The sequence below is a fragment of the Octodon degus genome, unplaced genomic scaffold (assembly GCF_000260255.1).
Source record: "Octodon degus isolate 3935 unplaced genomic scaffold, OctDeg1.0 scaffold00165, whole genome shotgun sequence".
NCBI lineage: Eukaryota > Metazoa > Chordata > Mammalia > Rodentia > Octodontidae > Octodon > Octodon degus.
This window is the reverse complement of record NW_004524741.1, coordinates 2,305,713-2,314,045: the sequence shown is the minus strand read 5'-3', so window position 1 is coordinate 2,314,045 and position 8,333 is coordinate 2,305,713. Positions and strand designations below refer to the sequence as shown.

The 8,333-nt window shown below is 34.4% G+C and overlaps 1 pseudogene; it reads right to left on the bottom strand.

The window, feature by feature from the left end:
* Positions 1-627: 627 nt before the first annotated feature.
* LOC101575907 overlaps positions 628-8,333 on the bottom strand; it is an 82,428-nt pseudogene continuing 74,722 nt past the window's right edge.

The window sequence follows — 8,333 nt, the reverse complement described above, 5'->3', positions numbered from 1 at the left end:
AGAAATGTGATGTTTAGCTATTTATTTTGACTGAGGAGCAACCATCTTTTCCTAATGTTTTGCACAGTTATAGCACTTATCACATTTCATTAGAATCCCTGATTTAATTTTCTCCCTTGGACTACAAATTCTGAAAGTTAAAAATTGTGTTTGTTTCTTTAGGCTTCCACTCCTTGGCCTAAAGTCACAGAATAGAATAGAACCACACACTCAATAGACTACATACATTGAGTCACTCTTCATGTAAGTTGGGCATTAGGACCTATCAAGTGTTTTCTAATTTGAAAAATAAAAGGTTTTAGGTAGATAAATATGCTTTCACCTGTATTTTCTTGGAGAGAAAATCTTGCATAACAAACATGAGTGAAGTAAGAAAAAGCACATGAAAACCAGAAAAGTCTGGGTGCAAGAATGAACTGGGGAGAGTGCAGAGGCCTTATGGCCATGTACGCACTCAACTGTTGGGACCTGGACTCTGCTCTCTTTTGGTGCTCCCTGGACTTCTCCTTTTGATCATAATCTCAGTGCTTTCCTCCTTTCCCTATCTCGGTGATCCAAAGTGCTCCTTCCCTCAAACCCAATGGAGCAGTGCTGCTTTGTATCCAACATATGCCTTTCAGAAGGTACTCAGAAGCTGTTACTTGGAGTTTTGCAGCTCTTAGTCCTTTGGACACCCTTGGACAGTCAACCAGGAAGGGCCACTTCTGCCATCAGAGGATGCTGGCCATTCTAATAATGATGTTCCTGACCAATTGGCCCAAGAAGACCCTGGATACTCTTCCAGCCTGGTGTCTCTGCAGAAATGCTCCTGGGGTGTAAGGTGCTATTACAGGAGAAGATGTCACTTGAATTTTCAGAAATGTAGTCAGTGGCTGAAGCAGAAGATGAATGTTCTTCTCATGCCCAATTCTTGCTGTCTGATCTAAGAAAGGAGCAGTCTGTTCTGCTCCTAGGATCTGCTTGCAGCACACAGAATGAAGCATCACCTCCATTCATCCTTAATGCTGCTTCTGTCTTATTCATCCAAATACGAGGAAGCATCACATGATGATAACACCGGTACAACTCTGAGAAAACCCCTGGCTCGAGTTACCAGAGGATCTCCAGCTAGAATATGAATTCCCATTCTTAATATTTCTTGATGGAATTCTATTTGATTGTTACTGGGGACATTTGAAGAAATGCTTTTGCTGATGTGTGAGCATATTTCTGAATGCACTTGCAGTGGTAAAGAGCTTGACTGCAACAAGGGCTCTGGGTGTTCTCAACACTTGATTGGGATAAGTCTTCACAACATAAGACACAGCTTTACTCTTGTACTTTCTCCTGTTGAATATCCTGGGTTGGGCGATGTTGTCCACAAAATAATTTTTCCTCTCTGACTTGATTTGTACTTTTAAATGGTTTAAAACAATAATTTTACACCTATTCATCTGAGACAATACTTAAATAAGACAGTGTATAAAAAATGTTTAATTTTTTAGTTGTGCCCTCAATTAGGTACTTCAAATGTTCTTCAGAGGAAAATACCTGCAATCAATTTTGTTACAAAAACTGCATTTAGCAAAAGCAAAAAGGAAAGTGCCTTTCCCAATTATATATACAAATGAAAAGGGACTAATATCACACAGCAAGAAAATGAGCTACTTAATTTGGACATTTTTCCACTATGGGATGCCTTATAAATAGGAAGGACAAAGATGTTCAGATCTAATTCAATGCCAAACCCAAGATGTCACTGACACACTTATTACTACAATTTCAGAGGCGTAAACTTGAGGGCTAGCACGTGGAATGTAAAGTGCACTTGCTTTTGTGTTTTGCATATTAATGAGCACTTGAAGGTGGGATATGTGGCATGCCATCAGCAGCTGTAATTCAGGGATACCTAGCCTTCCTCTTAAGGAAGGCCACAGTTGCGTGCAAAAGAAGGCCGTTCAGGCTTTCACTCAGCTGCTGCATCCATTCTTTTCAGACTATGTTCAGGGACTGCAACATTCAAAGTACTTAGAATGTTGCAGTCTGCATTGTTTCATATTCTTGGTATTTACTAAATTAATATTTAATTTTGAATAAATAGTGAGTGGCACCTAACATTTCTTCCTGAAATATCTTTCATAATAAATTTAAAAAAATCACTAGGAGGATAAAGTGTTTTGGAATTAAGATGACTTTAATTTTGTTACATATTTTTTAAATCAACATTTTGCTTGGGAACTGTTGTTCTTAATACAATTTTAAACCACCTATAGAATGACTGTACAATGGACACTAGTTTTACTTAATAAAAAAGGAACTAAAATCAATTTGTGATTTCCTCACACCTATTTCTCATTACAGTTTCCTAATAAATTACCACTGACTTTATTGAGTTCAATAGTATATATTAGACATAATTTGTAATTATTATACTCACAAAATCTTAAAATATGGACTTTAAATGGGATCTAGAACTCATCTAAAGAAAAAAAAATGAAGATAGATGCCATGCAAAAGAGCATATATCGTGTTTTCTTGTGCTATTTGGTAAATAAAATATTATACTAAGCCTATATTATTCTGTGTCAAAAATGATTCTGAACACTGTCCTCTATGGTTATTTGATAGCAAGTAAGTGGCTGTTTTATCTATTTATTTGTTGTTTTTAGGAGTAGAATATATTTATTGAGGGAAAGAACGCTTCTGTCTGAGAGGACGAAACAATGGGTTCCTGTCTTTTCTAGGGATTTTTGTAGAGCAAAACCTCAAGGCGAGGAAAGCCTAAAGTGAAAAACATGGCAACTCACAAGGCAGGCATGAGGTAGGATAAAACTATGGTCAACCAATAAGATTACAAGTATAATTGCTCAGGCAAAATTGATTAACTCAGGATCAAACAGAGAAGCAAGTCACATAGCCAGTGGGCATGAATACAGCGCAGGGGCAGTTCCTGTAAGGGGCTGGGTTTGTGACTCTTCCTGGCTTTTTCAAGGGGATTGACACCCATTTAGAATATCAACCCCTAGGGAGGTACATAGTTGCTTTTGTTCAACCTTTTATCTTGAGGTCTAGCCCACAGCAGAGGTGCCTGTGTCTCCCACTGTTGCAAGGTATCTCATCTTCCATGCTACCACCTTGAGTGCATAGCCTTGTTTGACTGCCTAGAATATTACTATATAACTCTGCCTCTGACATTCCCCCCTCTGAAGAAGTAAACTCAACTGTCTTGAAGCAATAATGGGCCATGACTGCTCTGACTTCTTCAAGCAAAAAGGGATCCTATTTATTAATCAGCAGTAAGAGATACTCTCCAGAGGGTCTATCTAAAGGCTCTTAGTAGACACACATTTTCATATTGGGTAGGCATATAGCCTTAAATCTGGAGGAGACAAAGACAAAGAAACATTTCAGTATATATAGGCCAAATGGTAGCATCAACAGGATAATTATGAAATCAGTCAACAAAGATTCCCACCAAGAAGAGGCAGTAATGACTTTTTATAAACAGGATAAGGGTAAGGTCTAGAGAAATTTTGAGTCTGACATGTTATTTATCTGTTATTTAATATCTTGAACAGCTGTTACAACATTGGCAGAAGAATCAGGAATGTACACACAACATTTAGTTTTTGTAATTTTTTTATGTATTTCCCCCATGCTGCTGTTAGAATGTTTACTGCCATCTGATTTTGTAGAAGGGCCTGTCTCATTATTATTATTATTATTATTATTATTATTATTATTATTATTTGTTTATAACACACAGACCAACTGTGCTGTCTCTTAAGACCCACTGACTATAGTTAAGGCCTTATCATGTGTCACATAACCTTTTTCAAGACAAGATCTGGTGGATCCCAGTAAAAGGAAACTAAAAGTAATCTAGCATATTTGCTGTAAATTTTACCTGAATGATTACCTGGGTTTTGGCATCCTATAGGAAAGAACAAGTTTTTTTGAGATATTAAGGTACATATAATCAAAGCATAAGCATTGGAGTAGACAGTAAGTTTAGAAACATTTTAAGGTATAGTAATTGTAACCTAATGGCTCTTAGTCCCCTTTATTAATGGAGTTTGATATTTTTTCATAAGTCTCTCTTGTTTAGTTATAATTACCTTTAAGTTTTTGATGGCTTATCAAGCCAGATTAATAACTTATTCTTTTTTTACTCTTAATGATTTTTAAGTAATATAAATAAAGTTTGGCAGATTTTCCTGGTGACACCTTATGAGAAAACAATGACAGCATTATTTTATTTTCTACTTTTATGTTTTGCACACAAAACTTACTGCCTTTGTTTATAAACTTTAGATTTAGAAATTTGCAGAATATTTTAAGTAAGAGAATAGGGAAATGATTTTGCCTTTAAATTTGAAAACAATTGCAAATACTGAGTGAAATGACATTTTAACATCCATCTGTGTTTATGTTATGTAGATGGGGAGCTACACAAAAAGATTGGACATGTGTAGTCTATATTATTTATTATCAATTAAAACATACATAATACATTTATTATAAAAAAATTAGGCAAGGTTACTTTTGAGAAACATAATCCAAAAGGTCAAACCTGTATTTACAATCAGCATGAAATACCAGAGGAGTTACATCAGGAATCAACCGGTGAACTCATACTCTATTATGAGATACATAGAATTCAGTCAGATTAAATCAATGTCTCAGTTAGTGTTTGGAATATGTTCCCTGGGTGTCAGCAAAGGGCAAGGCTGAGGGCTTTTTTTTTAACTTTGGGACTCTTGAGTTTTGTTTCAAAGATGAGGCTTGGCTCTATCTATAGGCCCAAAGCTATTGGAAACTGTGCAGCCAGGGTTTACAGACTTTTTCCTATCCTGACAGGATTTTGTCATTTAGGTTAGCTGTGTTGCTGTCATTTCAGGGCAGCCAAAAACACTAACAGAAATTCATCAGTGAATCCCCATTTATGAGTTATAATGGTATTTTTGATTACTCATTTATCTTAATTTTGTAGATTTCATAAACATTTTCCTGTTTTAACCTGTGTCAGAGAGATTGTTTTCCCCACAATGTGAGATCTTTGTGTTGTATTTAACAAAGCCATTCAGTCACCCCTCATGAAGCAGTGTTTCTCTGAGTGCTGAAAGAACATACCTTCTAGGAGGGAAGACCCAACTTCAGCATTGTTAGACACCCACTCCTAGAACCACAAAATGCCAGTAGGAATAGAAATATTCTGTGTGTTTATAAATCTATGTGCACTGACTAGTTTGTTTTACAACAAATTACATTACTTCCTCATTAGTAGTTCATATATTTCATTTAAATGTATTTCATGGTCATGCTTTACTGTATTCTTATCATGTATCAGTAAGCCATGCCTACTGTTTACACTGTAGTAGCAGTGCCACTAAAATTGAAGCATTTAATGCAGCTCCCAGCCACTGACTGGACTGACTCTTTTCCTAGCCTGTTTTTTTTTTTTTTCCTTTTTCTCATCCCAATCTTACCTCAGGTTGGGAGTAGAAACTGTCTCATGGGACCTGGTTCCTGTAATCTACATTTATGCACCTGAAGGCTTAGTTGCCGGGCACAGCCTGACCAAGATAGCTGTGCATATGTATAATTCTTGGTTCTCTGTTTACATCTTCTCTTACAGTCCAACAGGTGCTGTCAGTACCCAGAAGACGCTTTTCAGGAATAGCTTCTTTCCTTACTTGTTCAAAGTGAGAATAGGTCCTGTTCTGGCCCCACCACCATTTCTTTGTTAATTAGACAACTCTTAGAGGGGAAAAATGACCAGATAGGATGCCCACAGAGTCAGGCTTCTGGGCAGGACACCAGGAGTAGTGTCTCCCAGAGTATTGTGAAATGTGAAAATAGCTGTATCATCAATGTATTTCACTCCTCTCATTTGTCAGCCTCCCTGAGTGGTTCACTGTTTTTTTTTAAATTTCATTTTCTCTCACTTACCTCTTTAGTCTCCACTGCATGGTATTCCCTGGATTAGACTTTACAAATTAAAAATTTCATATAAATAGAACAATACAATACATACTGTGTATATTCTCAGTCTGTCTTCATTCTCTCAAGGTAAGTTTTTCAGATAAATGGAGTGAATCATTATTTGTGCATTTCACTTGTTGAAAATTTGAGATTTTTTGCTAATTACTATGTTATTCTTTTTAACAAATACATCAGTCTCTCATTTTCTTGAAAATTTAGGTTATCTATCGTTTGGAGATATAATTGTTAAATGATATAAAAGTCCATTATTAGGTGTATTTTCTTTTCTTTCATTTAAAAATACTAGCAAGGAAATACTGATTACCAAGTTATGCATTTGCATATATTTATAAGAAAGAGCCAAATAATTGCACCAATTTTACAGTCCTGCTGAAATTTATGGCTGTTTCAGTTGACTAATGTTGTCTACATGAATATATATTTATTATAAGTTCATAAAATAGTAACAAAATGTTATATAATACATGAATAAGAAAAAATATAACTAATTCTCTGATAATTTTTAAAAAAGATATCAATAGAAATTTCAGTTTTTTGAAATTACTTAATGAGATTCTATATAACTAATGATGAAAAGACTGTAATTAAAATTATCTACCCTGACGCCAATAACAATACTAACAAAATGTGGTAAATAAGATTTAAAACTTTAATCATGAGATGATTAGTAGTATTCATCCATTCATTCATTTTAGTGAAAGAATTATTGCAAAATACTGAAAATCATTGAACTAACTATTTACTTTAAGAAATTGTGGAGGTTGCCAAAGCAAAACATAAAAAAGAAATTATTATAAAGTTAAAGATGTCACAGTATAAAAAGATTTATAGACATGAACACTGAAATAAAACATACAATTCTGAAAGTTTCTTAAAAATTGATGTCTTATGTGCTTAATTGGAGACTTTGCATATGTTTCTTGTAAGAATGCAAAAATGGTCATAATTTTCTTTTTCTTTTTAATTTATTTGGTTGTTGTAGGGTCTTACTATGCAGCATGGAGTCATAGTGATTCTCCTGTTTTTCAGCTTCCCTAGAGCTGGGATTATAGGCTTACGCCATGACACCCGGACTCTGTGGCTGGCTCAGCTGGAGGTGGGGCTGCTGTAGCATGTGGTGCAGGGGATCGAACCATGGTTCCTGCACTTACCTAAACTTGCCTAACCAGATGTGTTAGTCTGTTAACCTCTCTCGCCTGCCCGATCATGAATTTTTTTAAGGCAAAGTGCAAGTCCCTCACAGGTCCTAATACAAAGTATAATGACTTATCAAAAACATTTTAATGAAGATATTCCTTTAAATGAACACTCGTTCATGTGCACATATGTATAATAAAACTTAATGACATATGCCACCTATATTATTATTTACCGATAAATACCATGAGCTAGGATTGTGAACAGTTACCTTCTAAAAATCTGTTATGTAAAGTTGCAATAAAAACTTATTTGTTAGCAAAACCTCTCCTGAAATGTGTGTGTGTGTGTGTGTGTGTGCAGTTATAGACAAAATATAGCTTGAAATCCTATTCTTTGTAAAAATACTTATATATGCCTTATACAGTTTTCACACTTTAAAATTTGAACAAAACATTTTTGAATAGTTGCCTTATTAAAAATGTTAATTTGTCTTAACTCAAAGAAATTATTTTGAGAGACAATGTAGGAAAGATTATCAACTTATATGTAAAATCTTGCCATGCTTGATTTATAATATGTGATTTATTAAAGTGAGTAAGTAGTAATTATGTGATATAAGAACTGCAAGTTAAAGTTATTAAAGCATATTAATTCTTATGAGTGGATAAATACACTTGAATTATCTATTTTGAAAAAAATTATACTTTAATGGATTATGTGGCAATGTATATAATAACCCATTCTGCTTTTATTTGTACAGAAAAGATAGTTATAATTAAATAAAATTTAAGGCATATAGTGATTAAGTGTAAATAGCACAATATGTTTCTGTTTTATTTCATAGCATTCTCCAGTTTCAGAAAAATCATGATGCACATCCCTACAATACGTGCAGATATGATAGTAGTAACGAATTTGGTACTATTGACAGATACGTTCAAGAAAAGTCTACCCTAATATGCAAAAGAGATAATTGAATTAGTAAAATTTTGGGATAGGAACTTTGTGTTCCTAAGTAACACAAAATCAGAGAGGAAGAACATATTCTATGAACATTTGTAAAGGTTAAGAAGTTCCATGAGCTAGTGAGATCCTTTTATATATTCTACAAAATTTGACCTTTATATAATTTCTAAAATCATGTCACCATATGTTGATTCTGAAATTATTCAGATGAAATCAATCACTGATGACTTAAAAATAGATTT